Source organism: Protomyctophum parallelum, assembly GCF_964188405.1.
Source record: "Protomyctophum parallelum genome assembly, chromosome: 1".
NCBI classification, from domain to species: Eukaryota; Metazoa; Chordata; class Actinopteri; order Myctophiformes; family Myctophidae; genus Protomyctophum; species Protomyctophum parallelum.
Window position 1 is genome coordinate 95,138,696 of NC_139697.1, and position 19,756 is coordinate 95,158,451.

General features: G+C 40.4%; 1 long non-coding RNA gene across 1 annotated transcript in view; it reads left to right on the forward strand.

Moving 5' to 3' along the window:
• The window catches only part of LOC310868860, a 70,203-nt gene extending 54,569 nt beyond the window's left edge, over positions 1-15,634 (forward strand). The window contains exon 4 of the long non-coding RNA XR_014570108.1: positions 15,570-15,634. This is a non-coding gene — a long non-coding RNA (uncharacterized lncRNA). The remainder of the gene's footprint in view (positions 1-15,569) is intronic.
• Positions 15,635-19,756: the final 4,122 nt, after the last annotated feature.

The window sequence follows — 19,756 nt, forward strand, 5'->3', positions numbered from 1 at the left end:
TCATACCAAGCGAGGCACGGCTAGCAGCTCCAAGAGATAGGTCAAATGCAGAGAAAACTTTTCAAATTTTGCCGTAAAACAAGATGTGTGGGAGAGCGCTTTTTTAATAGAATCTTACCTGCACAGGTAAGACACCCAAAGAAGAGGCCGACGCAGCGCGACGCCCTGTCACGCACGGCCTTCTATTAAAGAAGCTCTGCCCCGGCCCTCATGTCTTGTTTTATGGCCTGTTGAAAAATTACAAAATGGTGGCTCGGAATATCACTTGTGGAATATTTTGGACAGAAAGTAGCTCATAACATGTCTAAGGGGGATTTTTATGAAAAACAAGCTCGGCAGATTGAAAGAGGATTAGAGGACTACAGCTGCAATGTTGGTGAGTTTAACGTCGTGGAGTCATTGAGTGGGGAGTCAATGGAGGGTATTGCAACTCTAGATTCATCCCATTGTAAAAAATAATCTAGAGTTGCAAATTGCGGCTAGATACATCCGAGACAGAAACGATACCTGCTGCTGTTTAGATCCTCAAATAATAAATATATATAAATATTTATTTATAGCAAGTGATTAGAAAACAACATGTATGTCTTTTATATTCCTGAACCGATTATATGACAAAGGTCTAAATTGTTCCGAAATGTTTGTTATGAGCTGGTCCGTGTCATGGCGCAGCGACCACGTGACCATGACCTTTCCTTCTCTAAGCTTCCTTGGGAGGGCCAAGGGAAGAGTATTTCGGTAAAGTTTAATGCTACACTAGGCTAGGTCATTTTGTTTTCCCCTTTGCTGATAAATCAGCTTGAAGAGACAATGGAACTGTCATTCTTATTGACATTCTTAACTCAAAGGCTAGGTCTACATAGTATGATGATGAATGCTGTCGCAAAAGCTACAAAATAAATGCAATAAGTAGCTATGAACCTTTAATAATGTGCCACAGCATTAGGAGACCATTTCATGATAATTTATGACATAATGCACGTCATACCCCAAAATGTGAACTTCTGCTGATGGGCTGATAGCATCTTACCACACATCCAACAAGAAGTAAACTGTAGCATTCAGTTACTTCACATGGGAGGCATACTATCATCCGAGGTGCGCTGCGGGTCGGGAGAGGATTGCGGTTAGGTTTAGGTGCACTCACTTCACATGTGAAGATGAAGTTTGCATCAACCTGTGCAATATCATGTGAGTAGTTTTTTCATTCTTATTTTTAGTTTACTTCACTTTATTTAGCTAGTCAAGTCGTAGCATCAACAGTTTGTGTGTCTGTATGGTCCTCAGCTAACATTCCCCTCACCCTGCTGTGGAGAGAGCAAACTGTCACCAGGTTTAAAAGAATAATATATTAAAGTCTAACTTGTGTCTAACATGTTGATTAGGTGATGTAAAACAAACGGTGCCAACATTTACACTAAATGCCATTAACACTAAAGAGACAATATGACGTAATGAGGGACAATATGACGTACATTTTTCATTCACTTCATTGTCAATGGCGTTTTTAAAATAATAATTGAACTAAAAACAAACATTAAACCTGTATATATAGGAGGGGCTATAGCGACCCTCAAATGTGTGAAAAGGGGAGGAAGAGATTAAGAGTCATTATGAGAAAGGGACAAAAATGATGATACTGAGAGCGAGGAACAACACACACACACACACACACACACACTGCAGGGTATATTCTGGTCTAGGCAGGTATAATTTGCGCAGAGGTATATTTAGGGCTGTTACACCTGTTCGATCCCCATTTCAATGGGTTAATGTCAAAGTGTCATTGGGAAAGACACTGAACACCTAAATGCTCCTGATTATTACTGATTATTACTAACATTTTGTCTTTGCTCCCTCTCTATCCACACAGTGCTGTATTTCCTCATCTGCTGTGGACCTGCTCAAACAGATGGTGAGACAACGTCAATGCAAGGCATTATGGGTAGTGATAGACAGGTCATCTGATGTGTTCCTACCATCCTGTTACTGTAATACACAATTCATTTTAATGGGTGGCTTTTCAAAGCACGGCACAGTTGTTATGTTTCATAGAATGTCCATACTGGTCATTTGGATAGTCCGTATATATTAGCATCGTCGATAGGTAGACGAGACACTGTTCATTCTTGCACTTCCTTGTTTCAGGGTCATGTGAAAAACAGCCTTGTCACCGTATGTTTCTGCAAATTACAAAATAAATAAAAATAAAGCACGTGCAATGTTCAAATGCAATGTAGGCTGTAACAATACAACAGTAACATTTCTGCCCTGGTGATGGAGTTGGTATAAATGGCACAAAAAGGAAAATGACGCTATCTCTTTGTTATTATCACTGCTATTATAGTTAGTTATATAGCCTAGTTGGAACTAGGAATTATGGAAAACGGGGAGAGGTAGGCAAGCAGTTTGGGGAGGGGGTCTGGAGTTTTAGGAGGAGTGTTGATTTAAAAAAAGTGGGGGGAAACAAATAGTATTTAAGACATTCATGACATTTTTCACAATCCATTTCAGTTGTTCTTCTAATAACGCTAAGTTTCATGTTTGTTTTTTTCACTCAGTTGATCATGAAGTGAGGCTGGTCAACGGACCACATGCCTGTGCTGGTAGAGTAGATCTACATTGGAGGCAGTTGGTGGACAGTGTGTGATGTGTGGAATGTGAATCATGCCCAGGTAGTGTGTAGACAGTTAGGCTGTGGACGGGCTCTGTCAGCAAAGAGCAATGCATTCTTCGGACCGGGAGTTGGGGACATCTGGATGAATACGATCAGCTGTTCCGGCCGTGAATCAAGTCTCTCACAGTGCATTTATCTTTGGTTTGGAGCCCTTCACTGTGCTCACAGTGAAGATGTTGGTGTTGTTTGTGAAGGTAAATATTCCAGATTGTCCGGCCACCATGCGACCCTCATGTCTAGAGTTCGGTCACACCTACGTCGCACCACCTCACGTTTGTTCATGGTTGAGTAATATGACATGCCTACTACTATATGGATGTATCAGCTTTGTTTATGGTTATGTCTGAGACAGGGTGACGTGGCCGTGTTCACCCGCCTGCCAACCGGCCCTCCCATTTTAATATAGGATGCACTATAAATGCATATTATTTCTACTGTAGGTCAGTTTACTAATTATGTTAAATTACAAATGATATTTTCACTGGTTTTTTTTTGTGTCCAAACGTTCAGTGACTGGATCTACTCAACCTCCAGTGACTGGATCTACTCTACCTCCAGTGACTGGATCTACTCAACCTCCAGTGACTGGATCTACTCTACCTCCAGTGACTGGATCTACTAGACCTCCAGTGACTGGATCTACTCAAACTCCAGTGACTGGATCTACTCTATCTCCAGTGACTGGATCTACTCAACCTCCAGTGACTGGATCTACTCTACCTCCAGTGACTGTAGGCCTACCAGTGGAAGAGAGTTCTCAACATGTAGTGTGGTTGATCGTAGGACTTGTTGTTGGGATTCTGCTGACCATTCTTCTGCTCCTTCTGTGTCGATACACAACATCTAAAGGTGAGACATACTATTAGATGTATTGCATATAGATACAATCGCTGAGTATTCAGAATCAATGATTTATGTACAGTATCACTTTAATACCTGGTGTTCCTTTTGGTTTTGTTTTACAGCTCCATGTTGTGCCAGGTTAGTACAGTATTAACTATGTCTTATTCATCAACAGCAGTATAGTTTGCATCTTGTTTTCTATTTCATTCCTGTTCAATATAATGATCTCTTAATTACAGACCGGTTCAGTCTCAGGGAACCAATCAGGGCTCAGTTACAGCTCACAGGACCAATCAAAGTGGGTCTCCTGATGATGTGTACAGCGCACTGCAGCACGGTCAGTGTTTGATATTTGGGCATACCTGACAAAAACTCCATATATGGGCATAAAAGCGACACAGACCATAATATCTGGGTGGGGCATGCATTTCCAACTTAACGGGCACCACTGTAGAGGCCCCAGGGCACCGCTCTAGTAAATCTTAATTTATTAAAAAAACAAAAAGGCTTTTTGTAGTAGTTGCATTAAAGTCTTAAAGTATTTTCCCCTAATTAGCAGAATAATTAATGTGAAACATTTATGAATTAACACAAATAAGCACCACATTAATGATTGTTGGTTTCCTTTTAGGTGACACAAGTGTCTATGGCGTAATCCAAAATCCAGACTATGAAAATGGTACAGTATATATACACGTTTTAAATATTGATTTAAATATATAATTGAATTCTGAATTGCTGATATGGATATATGAAGCAGCTGAGTCCTGCAATGTTTAGCACATTGTTTTGAGCAAATAAACACTGTCTGCTTCTCTCCCGCTTGCATCTCTCTTTCTCTATAGTTCTCTCTGGCGCACACGCATGCGCACACACACACACACACACACACACACACACACACACACACACACACACAGCCTACTATGTTATTTAATGGAAACTGACTTCAGGTCACGCATGCACTACAGTATACACGTTAGGTTGACAGACAACCTTAATGACTGTATTATGTGGCCGGCCATTCACAGGAATACTGTAGGCTAATAATAATTCAATAGGCATGTTGTAATATTCCACAATTGCGTAAAAGCAGAAAATATGGCAGACTCCATTAGGCTACTGTATGTTGTTCAGTGACAGAGTATCCTGTTTAAAATGTTTACTGTAACTTTGTTTCATCTCCTTAGACACAGCTGTGTAGGACAACTCAACACCTCACTTGTGCAGTGGAGCTCTCTCTCACTCACACACACACACACACACACACACACACACACACACACACACACACACACACACACACACACACACACACACACACACAACATAGATGGGGCGGCTGCATGCATGTGGCTCAGGAGGTGGAGCAATGATTCCTGGGTCGGCGGTTTGAATCCCTCCTCCTCCTGTACACATGTCGAAGTGTCCTTGGGCAAGACACTTAAATCCTACACTGCCTCCAATGAGTCGGTGTGAGCTCACCACCACTGGTGTGTGAATGTGGGGAGTGAGGACGCTGCGGCGTCGACTGTTCGCCGCTTCACCTCCCAATGTATGAATGAATGAACCATTGTAAAGCGCTTTGAGCACTTGGAAAAGCACTATACAAATACAATTCATTATAGAAAATGTTACAGCCTATTTTACAGTTGCTTCATTGTAGAGCAATACAAATAATGGGAAAGATCAAATTAAATGACTAGCTAGAAATCTCATTAGATATCAGATCAAATATTGTCTGTTGAAAGATTTTAAACTTAGATTTTTACCAATTTTATACAATTTTTATTAACCTATAGAAGATTGTCTTTAAAATAATTCTGCATCAAGTATTTTCTTTTACAGTAGATATTAAAGTCTTAATGTTTATATATGTAATGTTGACCATTAATGTGAAGTAAATAAATTGATACATTTTGCCTCCGTTTGTTCAGAAAATCAATGATCATTGAATGTGAACAAGGTGTCAGATCTTTGTGTTTTCAGTTTGTTAACTTTGTTTCATTATGAATTAGACGTGATTTTAAAACGGCAGTCAAGTGAGAATGTGCTTTCACCATCTCAAGGGGGAATTTGAACATTCTGAAACGTGATTGCACGTGAATTTTACCCACATGAAGTTATCAACAAATTATATGTGTATAACATTTAATATTGCCTTTATTCACTCAGTCAAGATCACATTAACACGTGTTACAGTACATACTGTACGCTCTCAACGGGTCAATTATTACATTTTTACAGTTTATATTATTAGGTTATTAAGATGCTATGGTGTGTATGCATCTTGTTAGTGGTCTTTGGCTGCCACCATGTGGCTTAAATGTGCAATTCCATGTGGCTTAAATGTGCAATTCCATATGTTTGTCCAGTTGTGTATGTCTGGTTCACTGGTGTTTAATTAATTAATCTCTTCGTGTGATTTAGTGACAGACAAGGCTGTTTGTAGTAGCCTATTTGGTTTGATTCTACGTGTGTGTGTTTGTGTTCTAACTGCTATATGTTTGTGAGTCACCACATGATGTTCTAACTCTGGAACACAACAGGCCCCACATATTTACTGGAGAGTCTTTAATATGTCTATTGTTTTTAAACACAATTAACACAAGACGTAATGCAGACAATTAGTTTACACAATGGTTAGACATACTTTACACAGAAGCAGAAAACTAAAAAACACCAGACAATACAGTAACAGTAAACAATCAAATAAAGTATTGAATTGAAAATAAATCTGATTAACACAAAGAGCAAATGCAACTGCGTTCAATACATACAGTACATACAGTCACATCAGTTCATGAGGTAGTTATATTATCATCATTTCAAAGCACGTCCGTCATTGCCTTATTATTCAATAGATTAATTTATTTCCATTACGCACATTAATGATAGACCCTGCCTTGGATGAATGCTATATACTGTACTGTAAATGGACCATTTATATCAGAGTTTGGTAAAAGCGCCCCAAACGCAGTTCAAAGGAATGCTCCAGAACATTTTTCACCATGATTGCTCCTGCTTCAATTGATTTATTTTACGGCTTGTTCTGCATTGTGTTGATGTATTGTTTTGACTGTATTTGTGAATTGTAACCTCGGCTACATTGAAAATGAGGGCTTTCCCTCAACTGTATTTCCGAGTATAAATAAAGGTGATGATGATGAAGATGACTTTCCTCATAGCACAGCAATTGAGCCATTGGCTCACTGTGATGAGCGATCCCTGCATGATTGTGTGTGTGGTTCGTCTGGTTTGATACTAATTGTTGTGTTTTCTGTTCCTGTGTAGGAGGAGAGGGCCAGCCTGCTGAGGTGTCTTGGGATTGACACACCTGGTCCCAATTATCCCCTTGGGCTTTAAAGCAGGCTGGCCGAGGCCATTCTCCCAACCCAGAGAGATCCTGTGTTGCATAACGTTTCGCGCTAGGGTAAATCTTTCACCAGACAGTGGCCTTGTGGTTAGAGTATCCGCCCTGAAACTGGGAGGTCAGGGTTCTATCCCCTGCCGGGTCATACCAAGCGAGGCACGGCTAGCAGCTCCAAGAGATAGGTCAAAGGCGGAGAAAGCTTTTTTCAACCTGCCGTAAAACAAGACGTGTGGGAGAGCGCTTGTTTAATAGAATCTTACCTGCACAGGTAAGACACCCAAAGAAGAGGCCGATGCAGTGCGACGCCCCGTCACGCACGGCCTTCTATTAAACAAGCTCTCCCCCTCATGTCTTGTTTTATGGCCTGTTACAAAATGGTGGCTCGGAATATCACTTGTGGAATATTTTGGACAGAAAGTAGCTCATAACATGTCTACGGGGGATTTTTATGAAAAACAAGCTCGGCAGATTGAAAGAGGATTAGAGGACTACAGCTGCAATGTTGGTGAGTTTAACGTCGTTTAAGACACGCAGATCGCAAACGCAATTGGATGAGTGGGGAGTCAATGGAGGGTATTGCAACTCTAGATTCATCCCAAAAATCTAGAGTTGCAAATTGCGGCTATACATCCGAGACAGAAACGATACCTGCTGCTGTTTAGGTCCTCAAATAAAATGATATACTGTGCACTCTGTGCACATCGAAAAGCAAGTGATTAGAAAACAACATGTAATAGGCCTATGTCTTTTATATTCCTGAACCGATAATATGACTCTAATATGAGTTCTAAATTGTTCAGAAATGTTTGTTATGAGCTGGTCCGTGTCATGGCGCAGCGACCACGTGACCATGGCCTTTCCTTCTCTAAGCTTCCTTGGGATGGCCAAGGAAAGAGTATTTCGGTAAAGTTTAATGCTACACTAGGCTATGTCATTTTGTTTTCCCCTTTGCTGATAAATCAGCTTGAAGAGACAATGGAACTGACATTCTTATTGACATTCTTAACTCAAAGGCTAGGTCTACATAGTATGATGATGAATGCTGTCGCAAAAGCTACAAAATAAATGCAAATGAAGAAGTCGTCATATAATCACTCTCAATTAAGTATGTATAGCTATGAAGCTTTAATAATGTGCCACAGCAGAAGGAAACCGATGCATGTCCTCAGACATTTCATCAGAATTTAGGACATAATGCACGTCATACCCCAAAATGTGAAGTTCTGCTGATAGGCTGATAGCATCTTACCACACAGCAAACAAGAAGTAAACGATATGTAGCATTCAGTTACTTGCTTCACATGTGAAGATGAAGTTTGCATCAACCTGCGCAATATCATGTGAGTAGTTTTTTTTCATTCTTATTTTTAGTTTACTTCACTTTATTTAGCTAGTCAAGTCGTAGCATCAACAGTGTGTGTGTCTGTATGGTCCTCACAGCTAACATTCCCCTCACCCTGCTGTGGAGAGAGCAAACTGTCACCAGGTTTAAAAGAAAGAACCACACCCGTGTGATGTGAGGGGCGCTAATATATTAAAGTCTAACTTGTGTCTAACATGTTGATTAGGTGATGTAAAACAAACGGTGCCAACATTTACACTAAATGCCATTAACACTAAAGAGACAATATGACGTAATGAGGGACAATATGACGTACATTTTTCATTCACTTCATTGTCAATGGCGTTTTTAAAATAATAATTGAACTAAAAACAAACATTAAACCTGTATATATAGCAGGGGCTATAGCGACCCTCAAATGTGTGAAAAAGGGAGGAAGAGATTAAGAGTCATTATGAGAAAGCGATAAAAATAATGATACTGAGAGCGAGGAACAACACACACACACACACACACACACACACACACACACACACACACACACACACACACACACACACTGCAGGGTATATTCTGGTCTAGGCAGGTATAATTTGCGCAGAGGTATATTTAGGGCTGTTACACCTGTTCGATCCCCATTTCAATGGGTTAATGTCAAAGTGTCATTGTCAGTGTCAAGACACTGAACACCTAAATGCTCCTGATTATTACTGATTATTACTAACATTTTGTCTTTGCTCCCTCTCTCCACACAGTGCTGTATTTCCTCATCTGCTGTGGACCTGCTCAAACAGATGGTGAGACAACGTCAATGCAAGGCATTATGGGTAGTGATAGACAGGTCATCTGATGTGTTCCTACCATCCTGTTACTGTAATACACAATTAATTTTAATGCGTGGCTTTTCAAAGCACGGCACAGTTGTTATGTTTCATAGAATGTCCATACTGGTCATTTGGATAGTCTGTATTATATTAGCATCGTCGATAGGTAGACGAGACACTGTTTATTCTTGCACTTCCTTGTTTCAGGGTCATGTGAAAAACAGCCTTGTCACCGTATGTTTCTGCAAATTACCAAAAAAGAAAAGAAAAAGAAAAGCACGTGCAATGTTCAAATGCAATGTACAACAGTAACATTTCTGCCCTGGTGATGGAGTTGGTAAAAATGGCACAAAAAGGAAAATTAAGCTATCTCTTTGTTATTATCACTGCTATTATAGTTAGTTATAGCCTAGTTGGAACTAGGAATTATGGAAAAAAAGTGTTGATTTTTAAAAAAGAGGGGGAAAACAAATAGTATTTAAGGCATTTATGACATTTTACACAATCCATTTCAGTTGTTCTTCTAATAACGCTAAGTTTCATGTTTTATGATTTTTTTTCACTCAGTTGATCATCAAGTGAGGCTGGTCAACGGACCAGATGCCTGTGCTGGTAGAGTAGAGATCTACCATGGAGGCAGTTGGTGGACAGTGTGTGATGATGTGTTGGATCTGAATGATGCCCAGGTAGTGTGTAGACAGTTAGGCTGTGGACAGGCTCTGTCAGCAAAGAGCAATGCATTCTACGGACCGGCGGGAGTTGGGTCCATCTGGATGCATACGATCGACTGTTCCGGCCGTGAATCAAGTCTCTCACTGTGCAGACATTCTTATTTGTTTGGAGCCTTTGTCTGTGATCACAGTGAAGATGCTGGTGTTGTTTGTGAAGGTAAATATGATACTAGAGGCTCTGCAGGCCGCCATGCGGCCCTCATGTCTAGAGTTGGGTCACACCTACGTCGCACCACCTCTGGTTTGTCTATGGTTGAGTAATATGACATGCCTACTACTATATGGGTGTATCAGCTTTGTTTATGGTTATGTCTGAGACAGGGTGATGTGGCCGTGGTTCACCCGCCTGCCAAACGGCCCTCCCATTAGCCCATTTTAATATAGGATGCACTTAATAAATGCATATTACTGCTACTGTAGTTCGGAGTTTACTATGAAAAGTTTACAATACAGAATTCATTCCATATGTTGATGTGACCTCCTCAAACCCTGTACACTCAAGACACAATCCATATATGGCACGTTTATCTGTATGTCACCACAGAGCTGGATGGCAGTGAGAGGTATACTGTGAACTCATTTATGTTTTACTTTCTTTTTGTATTAATTGTTCATCTGTTCAACCTTCAATGACTGGATCTACTCAACCTGCAGTGACTGGATCTCAACCTTCAATGACTGGATCTACTCAACCTGCAGTGACTGGATCTCAACCTTCAATGACTGGATCTACTCAAACTCCAGTGACTGGATCTACTCTACCTCCAGTGACTGGATCTACTCTACCTCCAGTGACTGGATCTACTCTACCTCCAGTGACTGGATCTACTCTACCTCCAATGACTGGATCTACTCTACCTCCAGTGACTGTAGGCCTACCAGTGGAAGAGAGTTCTCAACATGTAATGTGGTTGAGTGTAGGACTTGTTGTGATTCTTCTACTGACCGTCCTTCTGCTGCTGCTGTATCGATACAGAACATCTAAAGGTGAGAACCACTCAAACAGAGTTTATCTGTAAATAAACTCCCTATTATGTTGTCACACCGAAGGCAGGTTTTCAGTGTAAAACACTATTAACATATTTTATTTTTATTTTTTACAGATCCATGTTGTGTCAGGTAGGTACTACAGTATGTTTGTATAGGACTGTTCCCGATAATTAATATCCTTAGTCAACTTGAAGCTCATCCTTAATCAACTGGAAGCTCTTACATTTTCTACAGAGTTTTACAAGACGTTGATAAGTAAGTATAGCCTTGGGAAACAACAGTGGCCCATACTGTAGTTCAGGATCATATCTCCTGTGTTTGTATAGCGTGAGGTGGCTTGATGTACACACCTGTTCTACCTCCCCTGGACATGATCCATACCGGTATGCCATAGGAACGTTACCCCAAACCACACCGGTATGCCATAGGAACGTTACCCCAAACCACACCGGTATGCCATAGGAACGTTACCCCCACCGGTATGCCATAGGAACGTTACCCCCACCGGTATGCCATAGGAACGTTACCCCCACCGGTATGCCATAGGAACGTTACCCCCACCGGTATGCCATAGGAACGTTACCCCCACCGGTATGCCATAGGAACGTTATCCCAAACCAACCGGTATGCCATAGGAACGTTACCCCAAACCAACCGGTATGCCATAGGAACGTTACCCCAAACCAACCGGTATGCCATAGGAACGTTACCCCAAACCAACCGGTATGCCATAGGAACGTTACCCCAAACCAACCCTGGACATGATGCACACCGGTATGCCATAGGAACGTTACCCCAGACCAACCCTGGACATGATGCACACCGGTATGCCATAGGAACGTTACCCCAAACCAACCCTTGGACATGATGCACACCGGTATGCCATAGGAACGTTGCCCCCAAACCAACCCTTGATCCATACCGGTATGCCATAGGAACGTTGCCCCCAAACCAACCCTTGACGCCAACTGCCAAGCAGGGATAGACATTGTCCTATTTTATAGTGTTTGGTATGGCAGGTGGTGCTAGAGCACCACCTGCCCTTGCCCTCTGGACAACAATGTGCCCTTTTGAAAAATACTGTACAGTATTTTTCAAGTACACTGTACATACTGTACAATGTACAGTATGTGGACCATTGATCAATTCTTGATAAAAAAAGCTTATAATAATTGTATTATTTATGCCCCAAAATCTATAAATCTCACACTTTTAAGGCAACCGGCCGGTTCCACTCGCTGCACAAGGTGCCCTTTTTTCACTTGTCCCTCTAAATGTCTGTGCACGCCACTGTTAATAGTAGCAAATTATAGTTGGCATGACAAGCTTGTGTGTACAAAGATAGAGATGGGCCAAGCTAACGCTGATGGCTAATGGGAATGGCACAAGATAATATATGAAAATGTCAATGTTTGCTAACCAGCACCAGAATTAGTCTAAATCCACCATCAAACCAAGAAAACACCCATAGATGAACCCAGGAGAAAATGATACACTGGTGCAGTTTGTCTGTCCCTGATACTGATAATTATGAGAATAGGTGTAGGACTAGCAATGTGTATAGAATAAATGGATTCTTATTCAACCACCCAACTATGAGGGGGTGATCTGTGTGTAGCCTACTTGACACGATCACAGCACATCTTATTCACTACTTGATGATGCTAAATATTTACCTGGAAATAGATCCGTCAGGTTCCAGGGAACCAATCAGCACTCAGCAGCGGACCAGAGGACCAATCGGCAAGGAAGTACAGACGGCCATTCCCCACTTCAGCATTGTAAGCCAATCAATCAATCAATCAATCAATCAAACAAACAAACAAACAAACAAACAATTACCCCAGTCCTCGCCTCACTCCACTGGCTACCTGTTAGATTTTATTATTTGTTTTTAAAGCCCTAAAGGGGCTCGCTCCCCAGTATCTATCACTCCTAAATCCATACACCCCAGCCAGGTCATGAAGGTCAGCTGACCAACTGCTTTGACTATGCCCTCAGCTAAGTACAGGTCTAGAGGTGCTTTCTCAGTGGCTCTGGAACAGTCTGCCCCTGTGGATTAGGTCTGCTCGCTCCCTAGGAGCTTTCAAGTCCTCTCTTAAAACTATTTCTTTCCCTCCATGGCTTTTAACTCTTGTTCTTTTCTTTTCTTTTGTTTGTGTTGTTATACCATTCTATTTTTGTCTTATTCTTCCTTTATTTGATCCTGTACAGGACGTTGGTTGACCCTTGGTCTTTGTAAATGTGCTTTTAAAAAAATAAAGTTTGATTTGATTTTGATTTGATTTGATGAAACAAACGCACAGGCAAATGGAATATTTACAGATGGTTTCAACCAACTCATCTGGACAGCAATATAAACGTCTATGAAACAGTCAAATTTAAGGATCTCAAGCCACAATGTAAACATGTACAGTACGTAGCACATGTATCACATTATTATTTAGATGAGCGGACACTGTTAGATTTTATATCATCACAGAGTTTACTCAGGTGTAGAGATGATGTGAATTTACATATTTCTCTGTTTCAGACGAGGCTGCCGCTGAGTCCAGTGATGTGACATATTCAAAGCTTGAACTCAAACATATGGGCAAGAGAAATAATGGTGAGCAACGGAGCAAACAAACATCGTTTAAGGTTATGGACTGTATAGTGGTGATTGTATTTAACCACTACTGACCAGGGGCGGCCTTAAGGATCGGGAGGCCCCGTTCATGACGTCATAATTTTAATATATATATATATATATATATATATATATATATTTTTTTTTTCACTGTGTATTATCGGACTTCAAAGCATGAACAGCATACACAGCCAAGTAGAAAAGACACAAAAGCAGCTTGCTTGATTAAACATTTTTTTTGCTTTAAGGTATAACTGGAAAGCAGCATATAGGCTATACAATGATGCAATCGCAACTGTCAGCGCTGCTAGTGCAGTGAGTGAACACACTGGGAAGTGGGAACAATTACAACCAAACAACACACTATACTTATTACTACTACTACTATTTCTTAAAGCCCTAAAGGGGCTCGCTCCCCAGTATCTATCACTCCTAAATCCATACACCCCAGCCAGGTCATGAAGGTCAGCTGACCAACTGCTTCTGACTATGCCCTCACTAAGTACAGGTCTAGAGGTGCTTTCTCAGTGGCTCTGCAACAGTCTGCCCCTGTGGATTAGGTCTGCTCGCTCCCTAGGAGCTTTCAAGTCCTCCCTTAAAACTATTTTTTTCCCTCCATGGCTTTTAACTCTTGTTCTTTTCTTTTGTTTGTGTTGTTATACCATTCTATTTTTGTCTTATTCTTCCTTTATTTGATCCTGTACAGGACGTTGGTTGACCCTTGGTCTTTGTAAATGTGCTTTATAAAAAAAGTTTGATTTGATTTTGATTTGATTTGATGAATCAAACACACAAGCAAAAGGAATATTTACATTTAAATTGTTCTCATCTCATCTGAACATCAATATAAACCAAACAAGGTCTATGAAACAGTCACATTTAAGGATCTCAAGCCACAATGTATACGTGTACAGTACGTAGCACATGTATCTTATTATTTAGATGAGCGGAAGCTGTTAGATTTTATATCATCACAGAGTTTACTTGGGTGTAGATTATATGAATTTACATATTTCTTTGTTTCAGACGAGGCTGCCGCTGAGTCCAGTGATGTGACATATTCAGAGATTGAACTCAAACATATGGGCAAGAGAAATAATGGTGAGCAAACAAACATCGTTTAAGGTTATGGACTGTATAGTGGTGATTGTATTTAACAACCACTACTGACTGTCTGTCTGTCTGCGTGTGTGCGTGCGTTCTTGCGTGTTCAGTCCAATTAATATCCTTTGTCTCGTAAAAATAAACAAATAAAGTAAAGGTAAAGTGTGCGTGCATGTGTGTTATGATGTCAACATGATAATCCATTAAGACAATAAATTGTCGTATTGTTTTGGTCTCCCATAGCCTTAAATGAATGAGCTCAACTACTACATTGTCATAACATGGGGTGTCTTCATAACAGTGTAAAATCATTTCTAAGTAGTTATTAAACATATACATTAAATACAAGTGTTCCTAACAGAGAGTTTCTTCCACAGAGAAACCCGCTGATCCATCTGAGAGTTCTGTGTATTCTGAAGTGAAGGCTGGATCACACACAGGTACTTTTAGGCCTTCAGTTCCTATCAGTAAATTGTTCATATGAATATCCGACATGTATTACATTATGTTTTGGTGTAACTTATCAAGGGTCACCAAATGTTAATAATATTTACCTCCAACATAGTGTGTACATTTGAACTACACTTCAGATAACTTAAATAGTAACTTTGAAAGAAGCAGCTAGTCGTGTATTGTGAATTGATCTTAATTCAATATATCAAATACAAGTTCCAAACGGGTTTTAATACTTTATTGCTCTGACCTGTGTTTTGTAGCAGCAGATGTGACGTACGCCCAGGTTAACTACCAAGACAAGAATAAGAAGGGTACGTGAAATGTACCTACATGCACTGTCAATATACACTATATACTAGGAGTTGTATATAGCTCTACAATGCATCTGTTACTTTGAAACATAATGAGAAAATACTAAAACTACAGCTAGACATATTCATATGGTTAAAGATTGAAAATGGGTGAAAAATGGGTTACAAAATCGTGGGATAAAAAATATATATATAAAAAAGATTGAAACGGCTTGAATCAACATTGTGGATGTGCTCTACTTGTAATTTATGTTAATATTTGTGTGTATTGTCCATTGACATTCATCAGCAGCTCCAGAGCAGAGTGATGGAGATGCAGTTTATTCTCTGGTCAAAGCAGGGACATCTCTGGGTAAGATTCCGTCTACATATAGAACAGCATGCAGAGCTAATACTGCTCATAACATAACTAGCCGTTTCCTCAAGACCTCATGTGTCACTTTGATTAGCATCTTGCCATGTCATTTAAGTGTTAGCCAACGTACTTCTCCATTGTCAGTGGTTGTTATGACAACCAAATACTGGTACCTTTAATAGTACCATTATTGAAAGGATCTAAACTCTATTTGATTCAGTGTAGCAGTGAGTGATCGGTGGTGAATGCTGGTAAAACTAAACCACAGAAGAGAGAGATATCTGCCATGCATGTTTCATAAACCATAATGTTTGAGCATCCACACTGACCAATTATAAGGTTCTATGAACATGGTGATGCCCTGTAAACTGTTTATATTGTTCATCAATAGCTGTGTAAAGGCTCATACATAGTCTGGATTTTCGATGGTGAGGTGAACACCGAACTACTACTTTACAGAGCTGAAGGCCAACACATCTGTCCATGTGTGTAACCTAAGCGAAGACACATAGGCCTACAGTATAGGACAGTGAAAGCAAATGGTGATATCAATTATATATGTAATTATAATGAGAGTTAAAAAAATAAATAACTTCTGAAATTGTGGTGGGAGAAATGTAACTGTTGGGAAGTACAGAATCTCTCTGTGTATAATGTGAATGCAATGCATGTGACTCTTTGGAAGTTAAATTGGTAATGCCAGACTGTGACATCTATTTGGAGTTTGAGGTTGAGTTTTCTTTTTTTAATTGTATGACTATTTCATTTCAGGTCAGTGAAGAAAACTGGCTGAAGAGAAAAACAGTCCTGCAGATGTTGGAACGAAGTCTGTGGATGGCTATTTTCTTTATGTATTGTTTCATTGGAATGCTATTGTCATCACATGGCTTTGATCATGTTTGATGTTATGTTCGTAACTAGGTGCCAAGGATATAAAATGTCACTTTTATTATGCTTGCATATAATGCTGTTTTAAATCATGTCCCATTAACTTCAATTCCATGCTCCAAATGTAAGTGCTACCGATGACACCCCTCTGCAGGGACTATACTGTATGTAAATGATATAACTATTTATAATGCAATATATTTACTGTGCATTGTATTCTGTCCAATGAACAAATAAATCAATATTATGGTCCCATTTGAACTCATCGAACAGTCCTAAAACTTTGCGCAGTCAGATACAGATAAAGCATTGCACAAATGACCCGATGGCTGTCCACTTTTAAAGCGATAACTCTGGAAGTTGACATCAGAGGAGGTGATAGACCACAGGCATAAATATCGACGGTACAACTGGTGCAATGCACCAAGGCCCAGACGCCGTGGGGGGGCCATGACAGAAGAACAATTAAAAAAAGACGAAGGTGACAGTGAAAAGAAAGCCTGGGTATACCCAGGCTATAGTGAAAAGTTGACTCGGTCGCATGAAGAGTAACACCAAGGTAAGGATTCGTCAGTGATGTCACTGACTGACTGGTTTCAAGAGGGAGAACAGCTTCATGTCCATACTAGCCTACTTCCGCATTGCATAACAGTGACATCACTGTCGTCCTTCTGGGTGAACAAAATATTTGCAACGGGGCCTATCACCATGTCGGTTCGCCTGTGTGATAGACTCAAAACGTTATACTTTAAAATCCACCATGCAGTGTTCCCTGGTTTTTATTGTGACAGCCATGGAACTGCTTGCAACATGCAACTGCTTGCAACCGTTATCCCCAATGACAGTTAAGGAGTTGCAAGTGGTGTGTTTTATTTAAGCAATATTACACGGGAGGGTGTGGTTTAACGTGATTATTGCCACGACAGTGATGCGGTAAGGAACGAGACGACACTCAAGTGTAATATTGCAATTCTACCCTTAAAACTAAGAAAATCTTAGTCATTAAATATTCTGTCATTAAAATGTTTTTTTTAATGACAGATGTAGACACTACGATCACAAATGTCCCAAGAAACTAGCTAGCCTAGCCACCGAGTTTGCTAGCGCTCTGGGAAAACAGAGCAGCTGAATTATTTGTTTTGATTAGGTGGTGAATGGTGCTGGTTTGATTCACGGCTAGAAGCCGTTTCAACCAATCAGATTGCTTCCTGGAAACGACCTGTTGTAGAATTGGGCTTTAAGCAGTACTTCTTTGAAAAACCTATTTGGTCATAAACGTTCAGCCAAGTCAGATGCAGTTCAAACCTCTATAGACTCCACAGTGGTGTACAGTATGTAGGCCTACTTTACCTGAACACCCAATCATCTTTACTTCTAAACCCAGCTGCATTATAAGACAACGTTTGTTTATACCTGCACTGCATGACAATGAGATCGCGTACATCTTTGTCTTCCTCCAGCTTTCTTTAAAGAAAGAGGAAATAAGAACACTTCTGAATTTACTAAAGAAGAAGAAGTTCGAACAAAATATGCTGAGCTCACGACATGCAGTGTAAACTTCTCTCTTACCCCCATCACCCTTCATCTCCCTCTTTCTCTCTCTTTCTCAAGGTTCAAGGTTTCTATATTTTGTCTCCCAAGGGAGAAATTTGTCTTGGACACAGCATACGGATACAAATACAATACAATACAAAACAATACACAATACAAGACAACAAAGGCACACAGTGACCCGTACAACATAAAAAAAAACACCCACCATCATACCTAGTGCAAAAGAGGAAGGTATGTTGGTGGCTGTTTTTCTTTTGTGGTTTCTCTCTCTCTCTCTCTCTCTCTCTCTCTCTCTCTCTCTCTTTCTCTCTCTCTCTCTTTCTCACATGCAGTAGTATCTATTATGTCCGTGTGAACAGGAATTAGAAACGTTTATTTCAAGTGTTCATCACAGGAGAGGATATGGCTCATATCTTGCCCTGCGTTCTCCTCTGTGAGTATATCAGTATTATTGCTAGTAGCTTTGTTGTCCATTTAATTCATTTAATTAATATGTGAATGTAGTTAAAATTAAGGTTTTAGGCCCAGGCGGTGGCGTAACCGTCTGGGCACCCGACTGGTAATCCAGTCACATTGTGCCGTGGGTTCGACTCCCGAGCCCGACACGGCCTTTACTGCATGTCTTCCCCCATCTCTCTCCCGTTTCCTGTCAGCCTACTGTCTGTCCCTTCAAAAAACCAATAAAAGGCGTAAGCCGCAAAAAAATATCTTAAAAAAAAAAAAAAAAAAGGTTTTATAAAAGTCTAACTGTTGAGAGTTTCAATACATTAAAACCAAAATTGTATACTCAATTTGTGTGACAGATGAACCAAATTACCCTGCTGTGTGTGCGTGTGTGTGTGTGTGTGTGTGTGTGTGTGCGTGCGTGCGTGCGTAGTGTTAGAAATGAATGGTTTTCACGTACAGTTTAGTCAGTGCATGCGTCACGTGTGCGTGCGTGCGCGCGTGTGTGTACATGTTCTACATGTTTGCCTGTGTGTGTATGTGCATCCATGTGTATGGGCAGTGGCGACACATTGCAGCCACCCATTGCCCTAGCACCTGCCCACTTGCCTTCAAGAGGAAGTGCCCATTTTAACCACATATGTGTCGCTATTCTATAGGTTGACAAAGCTCACAAGGTGTTGCTTGAAGATCAGCTATTTTCTGTGAATGTGTAGAGGTGTAGAGGGAAATACTAGCGGACCTAAGTACAGAGACCTGGAGATATAAATAGAAGTGGTTATTGTCTATAATTAATTTAATTTATTTTACTGAACCCACAAAGCCTATAGCAGGGGTCTTCAACAGGGGGTCAGGGACCCCTGGGGTCCAGAGTTAATCTGTCCAGGGTGTTCCCCTGCCCATGTTTGTGTACTTTAACAGCTTGAATTAACCCTATAGACCTACATCATGTCCAGGTTTACTAAGTAATTAAGTAAATATCTGTTCTATGCATTTCTTTGCGTCATCACTTGAGCCTGATTGGATACAATTGTAATCCCAGTCCCACCCTGAAAATGTGTTTTCTGTACTGTTACTGAACAAACACTCTACAGTATATAGCAAAGCCTATAGCCCTTTATAATGCATTATAAGCTCATTTATAATTCATTATGATGTGCTTATAAGGCATTATAGCTCTCCTTATAAATGTTTGTAATCATGTATAACAACTTATAACCACGTTTATAACATAA